This window comes from Dipodomys merriami, unplaced genomic scaffold (assembly GCF_024711535.1).
Source record: "Dipodomys merriami isolate MVZ:Mamm:240054 unplaced genomic scaffold, mDipMer1.0.p SCAF_68, whole genome shotgun sequence".
Taxonomy (NCBI): Eukaryota; Metazoa; Chordata; class Mammalia; order Rodentia; family Heteromyidae; genus Dipodomys; species Dipodomys merriami.
The window spans coordinates 4914880-4933801 of NW_027206268.1; the positions used below are offsets into that span (position 1 = coordinate 4914880).

Genomic DNA, 18922 nt, shown 5'->3' on the forward strand with positions numbered 1-18922 from the left:
AGCACTATCAAAGACTAAGCTGGAATTAAGTAAGTCACATCACCGTGATCTTGCTGCTCCAGAGAACAGGCAAACTTGCCTTCAGTGACAAGACAGCTGGATTGTCTGAGAAACTCAATGAACTATATATAGCTGAGCCTTCTATCAGGGCAAGAGAATCCCCAAAGACCTGTCAGAAGGCAAACACCAAGCAAGAAGATGCTAAGATCCTGGGATGAGCAGAGCCAGCTACATCCCTGGCTTCCTGCTTTGGCCCCAACTCTGGCTTCCTGGAAAAACTATCCAAAGCATGGGGATATGCTGTCTTTCTAGCAGAGAATACATGCTCAGAGTTGCAAGTTCACACACACACACACACACACTGCAACACACACACAGACGCTCGTGTGCACACACATCTGTACCCACTTGCACTCACTTCCTGACCATTTTTATATCAGTGACAGAAGAGGAAGGAGGGAAGGAGGGAAGGAGGGAAGGAAGGAAGGAAGCAAAGGAATAAGGGAGGGAGGGAACAAGAGAGGGAGGGAGGGAGGAAGGACTGGCAGGGGAAGAAGGAAGGAGGGAGGAAGGGAGGGCTGGCATAGTGGAAGAGGGAAAAGTGGGGTATCTTCCTGTACCAATTTCCAAATAATCTGAGAGGCCATCTGGGCTGAATTCAGGAGGCTTCTCTGCAAATGAACCATGAGAGAACTAGGTTGTGTTCTCAAAAAAGCTAACACGTCCCAAAGCAAGTCATTGATAAAGTTTCAGGGAAAACTCCATTTGGAGAGATGCCCAAAGGGCATGTGTTTCTGTACAGCCAGAAGCCTGACTTGTTTATGCTAAGTTGTAGAAGTTAGCAAAATAGATTCAAAACAGACTTCTTCAGATGCTGTGAATCTGTGAATGGCTTCATTTCCATTCCTTTAATTCCACCAGGAGCTATAATTTCTAAATTTTCCTTCAGGAAAAAAAATCATTTAGCTCAGAAATAATGCTTTCTATATAAAACTGTAGCTGTTTCAGAGCTTATTTCTTTGATTTTTTTTCCTTCCAAGAAAACCATAATAGAGAGAGTCTTTCATCTTAATAAAGCCAGGCATGGGAAGTTTCTCTCTAAGCACCAAGGCAGACAACAAATTCACTCAATAAAAATTGACCAATTAAGTACCAGCCTGGCCCTTGGCATATGGAACAAATAAGTAACTCTACCCTCCCTGAATGCATATGACTGAAATGAAGGAGAAAAACCAAGTCCCACCCTGTGTGGGCTTTGGGATCTGGGCCAAGATCAGAGAGGAAGTAGAATATTCCTTGGGTCACAAACACAGGAGGAAATAAAGGAACAGAGAAAGCAAGAGTATTCATACGAGGTGGAAGAGTGACCTGGATAAAGATGGAAAACTGGGCTCATAAACTCAAAGATGAATGAGAAAGTTGGAATAGGACCAGTAGCCAGAGTTCAAGTGTCTAAAAAAAAAAATAGATTTAATGCATGCTAATAAGAAGCCTAAGATTTCTGAGCTAGAAATGAATAGTAAGTACAGGTACCAGTGGCTCCCACCTGTAATCCTGGCTACTTGGGAAGCTGAGGTCTAAGGATCCCAGTTCAAAGCCAGCCCAGACAGAAAAGTCTATGAGTCTTTTTTTTTTTTTTTGTCTTTTCTTTTTTGGTACTGGGGATCAAACCCAGGACGTTGCACTTGCTAGCCCAGCGCTTTGCCACTGAGCTACATCCCAGCCCTATGAGTCTCTTACCTCCAATTTAACACCAAGCACTGATGGTGGAGCTTATGGCTCAAGCAGGTAGAGCTCCAGCCTTGAACAAAAAAACAAAGGGAAAAATGCCACAGCCCCAAGTTCAAGCGCCAGCACCAACATAAATAAACCAACAGCATTGCTTGATTTTCTGATTTGGGGAGGGTATGAATGCACTTCCCTACCACCACCGCTTGATCAAATGGCAGCTTCAATCTGCTTTCAATGGCACCGTGCTTCAGCCAAAGACAACACTAAAAACCTGAGCAACAGTAACATACACCTTACAGTAAGCTTTGAATTAACCTTTTCCTAGAGCACTTTTTCTTGGCCTCTCGGTATTACTTCTGTGGTTCCTAGCCTATGCTTTCTCAATATTCTTCCTTTTTTCCTACTTAAGCTTCCAGATTCTTCTGACTCCAAATAAAAAAGGTTCTTTTTCTCCCTTCCTTTGTAATTGATCACCTGTTAACCTGCAATTTGGCACACTTCTACCAGGGAATGGTACACCATTAACGCAGACCCAGAAATAAAGCATCCCTTGGATTGCTTTCAGGACAGCATTTACCGGCCCTACCCTAGCTTCCCCCACATACACCAAGCTATGGAGATGCTCAGCTCCCTTGTATAAATCGTGCAGTATTTGCATATAATCTGCATCCACCCTTCCAGATACTTTAAATCATCTCTATAGATTTTGTATACTACTCAATACAATGTCTATGCTGTGTAAATAGCTGTGATACTGTATTATTTTGGAATTAATGACAAACATATATGCATGTTCTTCTCCAGTGCATTTTTCCTAGTATTTTCAATCCACAGTTGGTTGAATTTTTAAATGCAGAAACTGGCTTCCCAGGGTCAGCTGTATTTGTACAATGTCAGAGCAAAAACATAAACATCTACTCTAAAGGAACGGAGATTACAGTTTTATCTTTTTCTGTATTTGGGTATGCTTTTCCTCTACTTGCAAAAGTGTATTTATTTGATAATCAGAAAATAAGTTAAAAATATTTTTAAGGTTCTTAAAATAGTATCTGCCACGTGGAGGAAGTTCTCAATAAAAAGCTATAATGTAGCCATGCCTGTGGCTCACACCTGCAATACTAGCTACTCAGGAGGCTGATATCTGAGGATCACAGTTTAGAGCCAGCGTGGGCAGGAAAATCCATGAGATTCTTATCTCCAATTAACCACTAGAAAACCAGAAGTGGCGCTGGGGCTCACAGTGGTAGCGTGCTAGCCTTCAGCAAAAGAACTCAGGGACAGAGCCTGAGTTCAAGCTCCACAACCAAGAAAAAGGAAAAAAAAATGAGGCTGTGGTATACCTCTGGGGACAGAAATTTAGTGTCTAGGAGCCAGCACAAGGGATGAAAGGACAGTGAGAAAGAAAAGTCAATACAAACTCCCGACCTATGACAGGTCCCTAAGAGACCTGGGTCATCCAAACTAGAAAGAAGAGAGATGAAAATTCGAGCTTCTATTTAAATTTCACTAGGTCATCTTATTTCCTAAGTTATGGGATCCTCTGGAGGTACCACGGGGAGAGAAAAAGCCTTGACAGGATATATTAGAGGACGACAATGGGAGTTTAAACCAGTCCAAAAAATGATTATACAATTATAGAGTTCATAGGAATGCATGTATATACGTGCATTTTACCTAACTGTGCTATACAGCTTCACCTCAAACTTACAATGGGATCACATCCCAATAAATGCACTGTAAGCTGAAAATAGTCTAAGTCAAAGGGGCATCTAATACATCTCTCAAACAGCATAGCTTAGTGCATCCCACTTTAAATATGACTGCATCAGACTATAGTCAGGAAGAATTATCTATACAAAGACTTTGGACCATCCTGTGTAATTTATGGAAAATATGGTGAGATATGAAACACAAAATGTAATAACAAACCATGCTGGCAGCTCAGTACACTGAGTTGCTTGTTTGCCCTCAGGATGGCATTTTACCATAACTGACCAGGAACTGTAACGCGCTGCCACCAGCTGGCATTGCAAAAGCCTATCACACCAAATGTCACTAGCCCAGGGAAGGATCAAAATTCAAAATTCAAAGTATGGTTCCTGCCGAATGTGTTTCCACCAAACGTATATGGCTTATTGAATCATCTTAAAATAGAGACATTGTGGGCTGGGAAGTTGGCTCAGTGGTAGAGCGCTTGCCTTGCATGCCTGAGGCCCTGGATTCGATTCCTCAGCACCATATAAGAAAAAAGCCAGAAGTGGCGCTGTGGCTCAAGTGGTAGAGCGCTAGCCTTGAGCTGAAGAGCTGAGGGACAGCGCCCAGGCCCAGAGTTCAGGCCCCACGACCGGACCCAAAAAAAAAAAAAAAATAGAGACATTGTAAGCTGCACCATCTTAAACCGGGGGACTGCCTGTGTATTATACAATGACCGTATCCTCAAATGTATTTCTACTTTGGTTTCTAGTTGGGGAAAATAAATGGGCAAGAGTGAATCTGGACCAGGATTTTATGTTGGGGCAAGGCTTGGACAGTAGACAGACTCTGTGCCTTCTCCTCCCTTGGCTCTAACAACACAGCAACCTCCTTAGCAAATTTCTTCTAATGTTCCTTCTGGCAATGAGCTATTTTTATAGCTTTTTATTTAATATCCCCCTGAGAATCATTGTTTGCTTTTTACAAAGTATTGCCAAGAAACAAAGGCAACAAAGGCACATTTTACTTGTTAAGGTACTCTGGCTCTTCCTCTTTTCAGAAACTGGATGAATTAGCCCTTGCAGGGCAGAGGACCCCATGCCAGAGTCAGACCAGGAAGTGGGGGTGGCAGGAGGTAAATCCTGAGAAGGTTCCATAAAGTAAGGAGTAAGTGCTCCTGGCTAGCCAGCCTGAGGGTGGGGAAGGTTAGAAGGTTGGTTGTGGAGAGAGGAAGTTCGGGGCTGAGGATATAAGGATGGAAGTCTCCCATGCAGTATCAGGAAGACAGGCTCTGTCCTTAAATAAATGACATGAGGACAAGGACCCAACATAATCTCAGCTCTCTGTAGGAAGAGCCCCTGGACAGTGATTAAGAGGCTGGGTTGAAGGAGGCTTACTGGAGACAAGAACAGGAGCTCACAGATGATCAGGCTCTCACACAAATACACACACACCATTTTAGCATCCATTTTAAATGACAGCACATCACACATGGGGCATTTTATTCTTGTGTGGTCCAGAAAGAAGATTCTGGAAAGAACTTTGGAAGGCTCTTCATCAAGGAATATGTTAGAAGTATTTTAGCTCTAAGAAGTACTCTCTCTGTCCCTTCATTTTCTTGATGAATGTTGATATTAGACAAGGCAACAGGCTGAAGGAATAAATTTCTCATGATAAAATGTCATGCATCCTTTGACCATGCTAGTGTGGAAAACTTTTTTTTTTTTTTTTTTTGCCAGTCCTGGACCTTGAACTTGGGCCCAGTTGCTGTTCCAAAGTTCCTTTTACTCAAAGCAAGCACTCTACCACTTGAGCTATAGCACCACTTCTGGCTTTTTCTGTGATTAAAGAGTCTGGGGGAGGGAAGGGATAGTAAGAGAAAAACAAAGGAGGGGGGTAACAATGCTCAACAAGAAATGTACGCATTACCTTGCTCATGTAACTGTCATCCTTCTGTACAGCATCTTTACAATAAAATAATTTTTTAAAAAAAAGATAAGAATCTCACAGACTTTCCTGCCTAGACTAGCTTTGAACTGCAATCTTCAGATCTCAGCCTCCTGAGTAGCTAGGATGACAGGTGTGAGACACCAGCGCTTGGCTATGGAAAACATTTTGAAGTAGGAAAGATAACTCTTGGATTCTAAATGCAACATTGTCTTATCCTGTGAAAGATAAATGAAAGGGACTTCCTTGTTCTCTGTGTGTGTGTGTGTGTGCGCGCGCACGCGCGCGCGCGTGCGCACGCATGCACATGCGTGGATGTGTGTCCCTTATCCTTTTCCACTAAGGGAAGAGGTGCACTGTACCACTGAATCACAGCTCCCCTTCTACCTTTGTGCTGGTTAATTGGAGATAAGAGCCTCATGGACTCTCCTGTCCTGGCTGGCTTCACACCATGATCCTCAGATCTCAGCCTCCTGAGTAGCTAGGATGACATATGTGAACTACCAGCGCCTGGCTTGACTTCTGCTTACATCTTTAAATTTTTCATCCTCAGCATATTCTATGACGTCATCCTATGTGATCACTGCAAGGCTGGCCATATGAAAGTAATTTCCCTTCCTCCATGGACTCAACTCCTTCACCAGCTGCCAGAACTAGGACAAATCACACCACTTCTCACTGGGACAAGTCACCCTTTCATTGGAAAGGGAGATGGCTTCTGGCTCCATCCAGCAAAGTCCCCGGCTGCCTTTCTGTCCTTGGGGGTTGTGAAGCCCCTCATCACTACAGCCTACTGGCCGACTCCTCCCTCATGTGTAGGCTCCGACCCCCAGGACTGCTAGAGCAGAGGCATTCCTGCTTGCCCTTCTCCTCCCTGCAGCTCCGAGACCTCCTAGTTCTCTTCCAGTCTCCCAGCCAGCTGTGCTGACTGGCTTAGCTAAGGTTCCTTGACTTTTATAGACATGAGCCAGCGCTGGGTCATTAAGCCTCAATCTTTTGAAATCCCAGAGATTCACAGTCCAATCTAACAGCTGCAGTGGGTGAGGGGTGAGGTACATGTGGTCCAGCCCTCTGGGTTCAGAGCCTAAAACTGGGAATTTGAGGACCCTTGGAGGCCTAGATTAACTCCAAAGCCCCCCAGAAACCAAAAAAAGCAGGTTATCTGCAGAGGACTCTGTGTAACCAGCTACAAGTCAGGGCAATGCAGAGAATGCAGGCAAAGAGCGAAGGGCCCAGCCTCTTTAAAGTCAAGTAGAATCTTAGCACAAAAACACTGGACAAGCCTAGGCACCTCTGACTCACATCTATAACCTTAGCTACTCAGGAGGCTAAGATCTGAAGTTTGAAACCAGCTGGGGCAGGAAAGTCTATGAAACTCTTATCACAAATAAATCACCACTGGCTGGGTGCAGTAGCTCATGCCTTTAATCCTAGCTACTGAGATCTGAGGATCGAGGTTTGAAGCCAGCCACTGCAGGAAAGTCCATGAGACTCTTATCTCTCATTGATCACAAAAAAGCCAGAAGTGGGGGCTGGGAAGGTGGCTCAGTGGTAGAGTGCTTGCCTTGCATGCCTGAGGCCCTGGGTTCGATTCCTCAGCACCACATAAGCAAAAAGAAAAAAGCCGGAAGTGGCGCTGTGGCTCAAGTGGTAGAGTGCTAGCCTTGAGCTGAAGAGCTGAGGGACAGCACCCAGGCCCAGAGTTCAGGCCCCACGACTGGACCCCAAAAAAAAAAAAAAGCCAGAAGTGGTGCTGTGGTTCAAGTGGTAGAGTGCTGGCCTTGAGCAAACGGAGCCCAGGGACAGCGCCTAGGCCCTGAGTTCAAGTGCCAGAACTAGCAATAACTAAATAAATAAATGACCAAAAAAAAAATCCAGAAGCAGAGCTGTGGCTCACGTGTTAGAACACTATCCTTGACCAAAAAAGTTCAGGGAGAACACCCAGGCCTTGAATTCAAGTTCCAGGACCAGCACCAAAATAAACACTTGACAACCAGAATGAATGAGTGATTGCACCTTGTATAATACAAGGAAGAAATGAAGTACCCCTCAAAAGGCAAATATTATAGGAAACCAACTAATTCTACCAGTCACCATTGAGTACCTACATTATGCCTTCACCATTAGCTAGATTCAACTTTTACTAAACTCACTTGCCTACCCAACCAGCTGAAGTAGAGAAGACTATGGTGGTCTGCTGCTAGGAAAGCAGTCCTGCCCTGCTGAGCGCTTAGAAGGCCATAAGCCCACAGGTCCAATCCCACTGCCTTGGACCATGGACATGACTGGGAAGCAAGCTTGCAGGCCCTCTGAACCACGGTACCCTTACGCCTAGTAAACACGACCTCATCTAACTAAAAGCTGATTCAACCCATCATGAGAGGAAATCAAAGCAGGATGGACAGCAAATCTGAGGTGTCCCTTCTCACACCAACCCCTGAAGGCTTGAGGGTAGAAGCATGTCCAAGCTATCAAGCTATGTCTCCTTCCTTGGGGCTTGAATTCACATCTCATGAGCCCCCAAGAAAGGCCCCACAGAGAAGAAAGGAGCCCACCATCCCGTGGGCTCCTTGGCAGTCCTGGTTCTCAGACTTTTTGTTTTCCCCCCAGTTAGGGAACCAATGACCTTGCATCTTGCCTGAAGGGCATGGCTGAGGGCAGTGGGGGGGGAAGGGGGGGATATCACCTCTCTCCCTCAGCCTCCTTCTTCCACAAGCTTGGAGCTCTTTCCTCAAAAATCCCAGCAAGCACGTGTTATCACATTATCTCCCACTTTATTCTAAAATTAAACTGTTCTAGCTCACTTCCCTCATCTATTTGAAGAGAGAGACTAAGCTAAATGCAAAGCTCCTCCCTGGTCTTAAATCCATGATTTTTGTCAGAGGAGTAGAATGAAGGGAAAAGAGGATTCATCTGTGGAAATTACCTATCATGTTTTTATTAGCATTATTCTCTACTGCTTTCGGTAAAACTGGTTTCAATCTGAGCTCTGCCACCACTTCACCATGGGCATGGCTCCTTATCTCTCAGAGACCTTGCCTCCCTCTCACCGGAAGTTATCTGACTCACAATGTCATTGGAAAGATCAAATGAGATCATGTCTGTAAAGCACCCAGTTTGCAATGGACCCCAAGGACATGTCCTGAAGCAGCTCAGTACATATTCATTCTCTTCTGGCTCCTCCCAGCATTCCCTGCTCAGAAGACATTCCTGCAGGACTGACCAGCAGCCTTGCCTTGCATTGGCAGTAAGGTTTCTCCTGTCGCCTCTGTGTCCTTCCGGAGCCAGCTCACACCAGCTGGTCAGAGCCATGATGCTCATCTCATCCAGCTGTGCTTCCAGTGACCTCCAGCTGCTTGGTGTGAAACTAGCCGTGGTGGGTGTGTCTACACTATGGTAATAGGCAGATACATCAAAGCTCCTGCCCTCCCCCCCCCCCCGACAGTGTTTCCAGTACCTATTCTGTCAGGGTAGGATCTCCCCCATCCCATCCTTGCCAATCCTGCCTGCCCAGAGCCCATGGAGGCAAGAGACCGGACAGCGAGAGAGCTTTGGTCCCAAAACACAGCTTCCCCACACCGTAAACAGCTTTTAACACAGGTTCCATGGAGCCCAAGGCCCACTGATAGTCACCATTGATTTTCTAGCAAGAAGGAATAATGGCTCAGAGGCCAGCCAACCTTTTATCGCATCAGATGAACCCAATTGAAAAACAACTGCCAAAAGGCTTTGGACCAAGACAGGATAATGGAAACTATTTCTGAAATAAAACCACTGTGCTTAAATGTACCAACTTGTGTCTTTTCTCTCCATTAACTGAAAAAAAATAATTTAAAAATAAAAACAAGATAGCTTATATGTAGAAGAATGCCAGGGCTTGTTGGTAATAATAACATGTATACTTGAATGACTCTTACCATTCACCAGGCTCCGTTCTGGAGCACTTTACAGATATGGACTCATTAAATTGTCAAACTAACCCATGACATATGCACTAGCATTACCCTCATGTGATAGATAAAGAAATGGAGTCAAAGAGAGAAAGAAACTACACAGCTGAGGTGGACGACCTTTGACAGGGCATCCTCCAGAGGCATTCACCAGCTTGGAGCTGCCTAGGGGAAGGGGGTCGGGGGAGTGGCTTGGGGCTCCCACTCTCCCTGTTTCTTCTCTCTGACCATCTTCCCATAGACTACCTCTCCACCCTTCAGTATGGAAATTTCCTGCTCATCTTCAACTTGACATTCTCGTTAGCTCTGGCACAAGGAGGGCTGCTTTCTCCCTCCTCACCCCCAGGAGAGGTTAAGACCACGGAAGCTCATCCCAAGCAACGCTAAGCAGTCCCATAAATACTAGGAAGGGAAGGCCTGCTTGTCTGTTGGAACACCCTGTGTGCCCAGGACTCAAGATTCTCCAGCACAACCCTACAGGAGATACAACAAAAAAAGAGAGGAGATGAGACAAGGAAAAAAAGAAAAATGAGCATAGCTGGGGACAGCCCTGGGCGCCCACTACCCTTGTCCTGGAGGACCAATCAGTGACTGAGGCCAGCAGGGGGACATCTGACACTGATACCCTGGATTCTGAGTGTGACTACTCAGCTAACAGCAATGATTCACAGATGTGTGGCCATAACTGATGTAACAAATTCAAACAGCATGGCAGGATACAACGAAAACATGAAAAATCGTGTGTTCAGGCATTTTTTAAAGGAAAATAATTATGAAGGATCTAATCATAGAAAAAAACACAAAAGTTTAATAAGTCACCTAAACATTGACTTTTACATGTATAGAGAGAGAAATCTCAAAGTAAAAGAAAAATGGAAAAACTAATATTCAATGGTCATGACTGAAAGCTATATTCAAAATTCAGGGCCAAAAGTCGAGAAAAATAGAAATGTATGCCCCCATTTAGGCTTTTATATGACAACTATGCTGGGGCTTTATTTTTTTTTTTGGGTCCGGTCGTGGGGCCTGAACTCTGGGCCTGGGCGCTGTCCCTCAGCACTTCAGCTCAAGGCTAGCGCTCTACCACTTGAGCCACAACCCCACTTCCGGCTTTTTTCTTTTTGCTTATGTGGTGCTGAGGAATTGAACCCAGGGCCTCATGCATGCACTACCACTGAACCACCTTCCCAGCCCTGGGGCTTCTTTTATACAAAGTCGGTAGTGTCACTGAAGAATCAAATTGTGGAACAATTACATACCAAAACTGTATTGCTTCTTTCTTACTTTTTCTTCATATACACATAATATCCTTTTGTGTGAAAGAAAACATGAAGTCCCCATTTAACCTGGTCCAGTTCCCACTGACATCCTCCCAGTCTATTTCTTCTTTGCTGTATATATAGATACCTACAACATCAGCTACATAATTGGAATCGTATGCTACATAATATCCTGCGGCTCAGCATCTTAGAAAACCTCCCTGTCCATACATATGAATTAGCAGAAAGTTTGCTTACCCTACCATTGTATTCCACAACATGCTGTAATTGTTCTCTAATGTATAAAAGTAAGAAGGCTTTCTTATAGTTCACTATTACCAGCTATTGTAATGAATCTTGGGTATACACGCACTCATCTAAGTATTGCTGGAGGGCAGATCCTAGAACAAAATTCCTAAGTCTAAAGGATGATATGGTAGACTAACAAATATCTTTCCAATAATGACTCTCATACCAAAAATGAATGTTGCTGGCTGAATTTATAAAATAATGAAAGAGGCACTGTCATACTTTTAAATATTGTCTCTTGGTATGTCTGTCCCCTACCTCAAAACCCTCATTCATGTGGATACCGTTCCTAATTAGGACTACTTCCAAGAACTAGACACATTCTCGCATTACTTATACTAATATTAATAATTGCTAAAAATTGCTAAAAAATGTCCATCTCAGAAGGATATTCTTAGGAAAGGAACACCAATGTGCAATGCCTATGTGCATCTGATCATATAAAATAATGTGCATCTGATCATATAAAATAATACTTATCAAAATGAACTCCAGGAGCCAGGCACCCATGGCTCATGCCTGTAATCCTAGCTACTCAGGAGGCTGAGATCTGAGGATTGCAGTTCAAAGCCAGCCCCGGCAAGAAAGACCGTGAGACTCTTATCTCCAATAAACCACTCAGAAAACCATAAGTAGCCCTATTGCTCAAGCGGTAGAACACTAGCCTTGAGCTAAAGAGCTGAGGGACAGCGCCCAGGCCCAGAGTTCAAGCCCCATGAGCAACCAAAAAAAAAAAAAAAAATTTAACTCCAGGAAATGGAAACAAGAGGTTTTTTTTTTTTTTCTTGTTTGTTCACTTAGCTGTCTCTGAGAGGATAAGAATGGGCAAAGAGATGAAGGGACAAAAATGCAGCAGTGATACTTACTAGACACTATGAAAATGAACTATACAACTTGTAGGTGGAGGTGGGAGGGAAAAACTGGGAGAGAATGAGAGAAAGGGTAACACTTTCCCAAAAGAAATGTACTCTTTATCTGACTTACATAACTGTAACCCCTCTGTATATCACCTTTATAATTACTTTTTTTTTTTTTTTTTTTGGTCAGACGTGGGGCCTGAACTCTAGGCCTGGGCACTGTCCCTCAGCTCTTTAGCCTAAGGCTAGTGCTCTACCACTTAAGCTACAGTGCCACGTCCAGTTTTTTCTGCTTATATGGTGTTGAGGAATCAAACCCAGGGCCTCGTGCATGCAAGGCAAACACTCTACCACTGAGCCACCTTCCCAGCCCCATAATAACAATTTTTAAAAACAATTTTTAAAAAGTAAAAAGTCAGGGGCTGGGAAGGTGGCCCAGTGGTAGAGCGTTTGCCTTGCATGCCTGAGACCCTGGGTTCGATTCCTCAGCACCACATAAGAAAAAAGAAAAAAGCCGGAAGTGGCTCTATGGCTCAAGTGGTAGAGTGCTAGCCTTGAGCTGAAGAGCTGAGGGACAGCGCCCAGGCCCAGAGTTAAGGCCCCATGACTAGACCCCCCCCCCAAAAAAAAAAAAGTAAAAAGTCAAACAACTTACAATTTAAAAACAACAGCAAAAAGTAAATAAATAAGCCCATTTCAGCTAAGTGCTGATGACTCATGACTATAATCCTAGAGATCAGAGGATAAAGGTTCAAAGCAAGCCCAGGTAGAAAGTCCTTAAGACTCATCTCCAAATAAACAGCAAAAAGCTAGAAGTGGAGCTGTGGCTTAAATGATAGAGCACCAGCTTTGAGCAAAAGAAGTTCAAGGACAGCATTGAAGCCCTAATTTTAAGCCCTAGGACCAGCACAAAAAAAAAAAAGTCCATTTTACCTTTTCTACTAATATTTAAGTAGATTTCTCCAGACACTGCACTCACCCCTGGATGAAGTCTCAGCATGTTTAGTTTCCTGTTCCTGCTGTAACAAACTATTTGTAACATATTTGGCAACTTCTAACAACACATAGCTCCTTACAGCACTACAAGTCAGAACCCCAAAATGGCTTCACTAGCTAAAACGCAGATTTTGGCAGGGGTATACTCTCTCCAGTTTCTGGAGGAGAATCTGTTCTCCAGTCTTTACAGTTCCCTTGCTTGGACCGTGGCCCTTTCCTCCATCTTTAAAACCAGCATTTCAGAAGTGATGCTGTAGCTCAAGTGGTAGAGCGCTCTCCTTGAGCAGAGCTCAAGCGCCCAGGCCCAGAGTTCAAGCACAATAACCAACAGAAAACGAAAACAAAAAACCAAACAATAAAACCAGCATTTCTTCACTCTGCTTCCACCACAGGGCCTTCCTCTCTCCTGTCTGTAGCAAATCTCCTCCCTTCTTCATGTAAGGACACGAGCAATGACACTGAGGGCCAGCTAGGTAATGCAGTATAATCCTCACATCTCAAGACCCTCCATTTAAGTACATCTGCAAATGTGCCTAGACATCTTCAGGGACCATTATCTACCCATGACCGCATAACCTGACGCAGAGAAATACTAGAGGGCTTTCTGTAGCCAAACAAAGCCAACCAAGAAATAAGCAACTCCAGGAAAAAAAAAAAAGAAAAAAGAAACCCAGAAAGAGAGTCACTCTTCAAGGTGACAAAAGCACACCCTTTCTGAAGGAGGGCACAATACCACAATGCTCAAACTTAGGAAACACATAACAAGTAGAAGGTAACGTGGAGTACAGAAATGTCATGGAAGCCTCGGCCTACCTCGCCACACATGTTCTTGGTGAAGGTATCAGCCATTAGCTCTTTCCAAGGCCCTGCAGCCTCTGTCTATTTCCTTAAATAGTAGGACGAAAGATCTTGTCGTCTGCAGAATGGATTTCCAGTATTGGAGAGTGTCTGGGACCGTCCACCTCTTAGGCAGGAAGCCAGAGGTTCTCTCAGCTTTCAGTCTCACCAGGGAAATACTCAAGCATCAAGCTGGAAACTTGCTCCCTTAGGAAACACACCTCCATTGTCAGGATCTGCAATGAATTTGGCGTCCCTCTTATAGCCCTTATTATTAGAAACACCTGCTCTGTTTACATAACAAATCATGGCATCTGAGACCCCAGCTGTAGGATTAGAAGCTTCCAGGAGCCAGGGTGGAAGGGAAGGGCAAGGAAGAAGCAAGGTCTTATCCTGTCTGTCTTCTTGTCTGTCTGTCTTTGTCTTCTCCTTCCAAGCACCTCTTCAGTGACTTTCTGCCAGTTTGCTGGCTTCATATAACCAGTCATGGAAGCAGGATAGACTAACCAAAGCTGGCCCAGCCCCCTCCTCTCAGGTGCCTGTGCCTCCTCCCAGATGGTGCTCTACTTAATCCTTGCCAGGTTTGATAGATTATGATAGATATTGAGAAACTGAAAAACACATAAAACTCAAAGGATATAAGAACTAACATGCCTGGCACCCGTGGCTCACGCCTGTCATCCTAGCTACTCAGGAGGCTAAGATCTGAGGATCACGGTTCAAAGCCAGCCCAGGCAGGAAAGTCCACGAGACTCTTATCTCCAATAAACCACTAGAAAACCGGAAGTGGCGCTGTGGCTCAAGCGGTAGAGCGCTCGCCTTGAGCTGAAGAGCGCAAGGACAGCGCCCAAGCCCAGAGTTCAAGCCCCACGACTGACCAAAAATAAATAAATAAATAAAAAGAACTAACCTAGCATTTGGCGCACCATAACAGACCAAAAATGGAGATACTTGGGAGCAAGGAAGTCTTCCACATGACCTTCCCCCCTCACCCTACCCAAGGTTATATCAGCTAAGCAAAACTTGGTAACCTTTGTATACTGCCCCTCTGAATACGGGGATTGTATTTCAGGTCTTGCCTGGCCCTGACGGAAGGATAGTTGATAGTGTAATAGATTCAAGTCAATCAAGATGATTGTATCTCATCACTCCCCACGGGCTGCTCCTCCTGGCCACGTGGCAGGACTCTTGAACCTTTCAAGAGTGGGATCTAATTAAGTAAGGCTCTGCGTGGCCCCCAGTAACCCCTGTGAGGCCTGGTCCCTTTAGGGAAGAAATCAGAACCTGGCAAGACCCAATTTAGAAACGTGAGCCTTATTTTCCCCATATGGAAAATGGGCATAATGCCCCCAGGGGTCATTGAAGAAACTAAATGAATTATCTATGTAAAATGCATGACACAGTCACCACTGCACATCAGGCACTCGATAAATGTGACTATTATTAATGTTATTTCTAGTAATAATAATACAAAGTCACACTGCTAGTTTATGGATTATGATCTAAAGTCATAATCTATAGCTATCTAAGAACAAGAGTAATGACCCACACACTCTCCCTTTTTATGTTTTGCTATTAAACAACTCCCAGCTCTTTGAATATGGAGCAATATGTTTTACTGTGCTCTCCAGCCAGCATGCATAAATATCTACTGAGTGCTCACTGTGTGGAGGAAACACTGCAAGCTTGGAGAATGAGGGAAACCCAGGGGAATCACTACCTCAGTGAAGAGTCCAGAAACAAGGTAGGTCAGGGTGGACATGGAAATTCACTTGTTTAATCTCAGGTTACAGCAGAAGGATTCAGAATTCCTTACCAGATTTTGAAGAGAGTGCAGAGAGGAGAGAAGAAGGGCAGAAAAAGACACAGAGAGAAGGTGGGGAGGATGGAGATAGGAAAGGGAGGGAAGGAGGAGGGGAGGGAAGAAGGGAGAAAGGAAGGGAGGAAGGAAGGGAGGGAGGGAGGAAGGAAGGCAGGGAGGGGAGGGAAGAAGGGAGAAAGGGAGGAAGGAAGGGAGGAAGGAAGGAAGGCAGGGAGGGAGGGAGGAACCAAGGCAGGGAACGAGGGAGGGAGGGGCTCAGTGTGAGCTATGTGGGAAGTTCAGCCTGCAAGTTTCTGACTGAGAAAATGGATGCTGAGAGAGAAAACAATCTTGGAATTTGGCTTTCTAAAACAGACTTTCCTCATTCAAATTAGCTCTCGTGATGTGGTTAACCCCCTGGCTATGAGCTGAGAACATATCACTGCATTGAGATCAGTGCCTGTTGGAGGAGTGTGGATTTATTTGAAGTTCCAGGCATTGCAGGCTCCTTAACCTGCTTTGTGGACTTTGACTGGAACCAGAGTGCCACCCCATGGCCACAAGGTAACTATTTGGACACATTTCACCAATTCCTGAAGCCATACAGGTGCTGGGCTGGGAATACAAAGCTGACTAGGGCAGGGAGCTGGCAGGCTGGTGGGCTCACTAGCCCATGTCCATGGATTCACCAGCTACAGCCCTTTCGGAACCCACAGCCAGTCTTAAGAAGGAGGTCTGCAGAGTGCACCATGGGCGGCCAGAGGTGGGGGAGTTCTTGGACCCCCCCCCCAGGGAATTGACACTCCCACACACCCACCCACAGAAGTGTCCTGTGGCCCTAGCTACCCAGGACTAGTCCAGGGGAAGGCAGTGCAATTGGGAGAAAGAAGTCAGACTCTCTAGGTGGTCAGCCTGAGGCGTGTGAATGTGGAAGCTGGTACAGTGACCGTGTGCCACCATAAGAAGTAGGGAACAGAAAAGGGTGGACTGAAGCAAGACCAGAAAACGAAGAAAAACAAGTGGCACGAAATGAAGGCTTCCTGACGTGGGACAGCACTCCAGGCCACCCTAGTCGTTCTGCCCAGCTTTACCTCCGAAGCTAACCTCAGAAGCACACAGAACAATTCTTCCCAGGAGCAACTTCTCCATTTGAAGCAGATGAAGCTGAGTTTCCAGAACTGACACAACAAAGCACCACACCTAACAGACAAACCAAAGGCTCCTTGGGGCCAGACAGAGAAAGGACTCTGCCTTCCCAGAAGATGCACAAATTGCCTCCAAGCTCCGCAATCTGGGCAGACAGAGCCTGGTATTGTACACCTTACGGATGGTAATTCCAGTCAGACATAGCAGTAGCATTTTACTATTTAATGGGCTGCTTATAGAGATTTTTTTTCCACAATGAGAATGTCTCCTATTATCAGAGAAGTGAGGGGGAAAAAAAATAGGAGTCATTCATTCCACATGAAAAACAGAGACTAAAAACTGAATACACTGTCGATCAAGCTGAATCACAAGCCTGATTAAAGCCTCCAGAATTGTCCCATTACTACAAGCACATCTGAATTTTTAGCCCAACACTGAGCCTGTATTATGAGAACAGCTAATGTATTCAGCTTTGAATACAATGCCAACCATGTCGTAAAAGTGAAATACTTTATCACTGAAGTTCAAGCAAATTTTGGTCTTTATTCAAGAAACAATCACAGCACCTCATTTACCACCTTAACTCAAAACAAGGCTTTCCTAATCAGGAAAGGGGGGGAAAGCCAGAGTCTCTCCTCATTGTTCTATGGGTACAGGAGGCAAGCCAGCCACCACTGGAAAAGCCACTGCTGCTGAGCTCCACAATGGGTGTTTCTCTGTCTCTGTCTCTCTCTGTCTCTGTCTGTCTCTGTCTCTGCCTGTGTCTGTGTCTCTCTCCTTCTCCCTCTCTGTGCTGTTTCTGTCCAATCAATGACTGAACCCCTGTGCTGGGGGCTGGAATACAATCAGATGTAACTCCTGGTCACTTCAAGAGATCCACTAACTCCTGAAGGATGGCTTTCGAGTCTAGGATAGTCACTATACTAAGCATAAAGAGGCTGGGAGGAAGAGCTGACAGAGGAGACTTTAGAGTTGCGTAGCCATCTATGAGGTAGGGTGGAAGTCAGTCCTCAGAGCCAAGGCCTGCCAGATACGGTGGGCAGAGGTACAAGGAGCCCTGCACAGCAGGGCAGGAGTAGGGGCCCTTGGCCACATGGTGGCCTCTGCCCAGGAAATGAGGTGCACCTTTGTCCTGGAAAGGTACCTTGAATGGTAGGCAGGGCTGGAAACAAGGTGTTTCCTTGGTGATCTGAAGTATCACCAGCTGAGGGGACAACAAAGGAGGAGATGAGAGGGGGTTAACCTGATGCTCGTAGGAAAGGAATGGTCAAGACAGGCCTCAACTCAGAAACTGAGGCAGGAGCCATCACTGAATCTAACCTAGGGCATGAGCTAACCTCAGAGACAGCTGGCTCAACAATCCCTAGAGGATTAGGGCTACTGCTTCTTTTCTTCCTTCCTCCCTCCTCCTCTCCTCCTCCTCCTCCACATCCTCCTTCTTCTTGCTGGTATGACAGCATTGTGCCCAAACATTGATAGAGATGAAGTCTTATCAACTCTTATGCCCAGGCTACCCTTGAATTAGAATCCTCCATCTCTACCTTCCAAAGTAGCTATGATTACAGGATTGAACCACTATACTTGACAAAGAAACCCATTTAAAAGAGAACATCAGAAATATGCCTCATATTCCAGCTTAGTCACCCTCAGCTCCCACCTCCTCAATGTGTCTGAGTTCACTGGGGAATAGGCACGTCTTTACACCTCCAGTAACAGCTCTCAGCCAGAATAATAAATAGGATGAAGAGATGACAGGAAGGTATAACAGTACCTGGATGGATGGCAAGAGTATCTTGTAGAGCAAGATATTCATCCCATGATATCCAGGAAGCAAAGACAGAGATGAAGCTGTCTGGATCCCAATATCTGCTTTAAGGCCACACATCTAATGACCTTATTTCCTGCAACCACGCCCCACTCAGTAAGGTTCTACCATCTCCCTCTAGTGTAAAATCAACTGGAGACCAAACCTTTAACTCAAAGACCTTTACGATCATGTAAGATCCTATAATGACAGTTTGTGGTGTGTCCAGCACTGAGTTAACTCCTTTACCTAGTCGTGTATAATTTAACTGTCACAACAATAATTAAATCTGAAACAGAAAACAATGATGAGATGTGTTAAATTATACTAATGATAAAGGATATATAGAATACCTAGGCAGGGTCATTCACCAGGCTGGACCCTTAATGTGTAGGATCTTGTTGATTCTTCATTAGAAACCTATAAGGTACAAGGATTCATATTTACCTCATTGAACAAGTAAGAATACAGGGATTTCAAACATTAAAGTGACTTGTCCAAGGTCCCATTATCTGCTAATCATATCTTTCATGCTATAGCTTACTTCTGTCTACACCAAGTGAGTTCTCCCTATACAAGCCACCTCCCTCTTC

At 44.9% G+C, this 18922-nt stretch overlaps 1 long non-coding RNA gene across 3 annotated transcripts in view; it reads right to left on the bottom strand.

Moving 5' to 3' along the window:
- The window catches only part of LOC138816027 (uncharacterized), a 138646-nt gene that overhangs the window by 78004 nt on the left and 41720 nt on the right, over positions 1 to 18922 (bottom strand). For 2 of the 3 annotated variants that reach the window (XR_011368541.1, XR_011368540.1), the window contains exon 3: positions 18683 to 18749. The exons of the other annotated variant lie outside the window; for it this stretch is intronic. This is a non-coding gene — a long non-coding RNA (uncharacterized lncRNA). The remainder of the gene's footprint in view (positions 1 to 18682; positions 18750 to 18922) is intronic. 3 annotated transcript variants of the gene reach the window in all.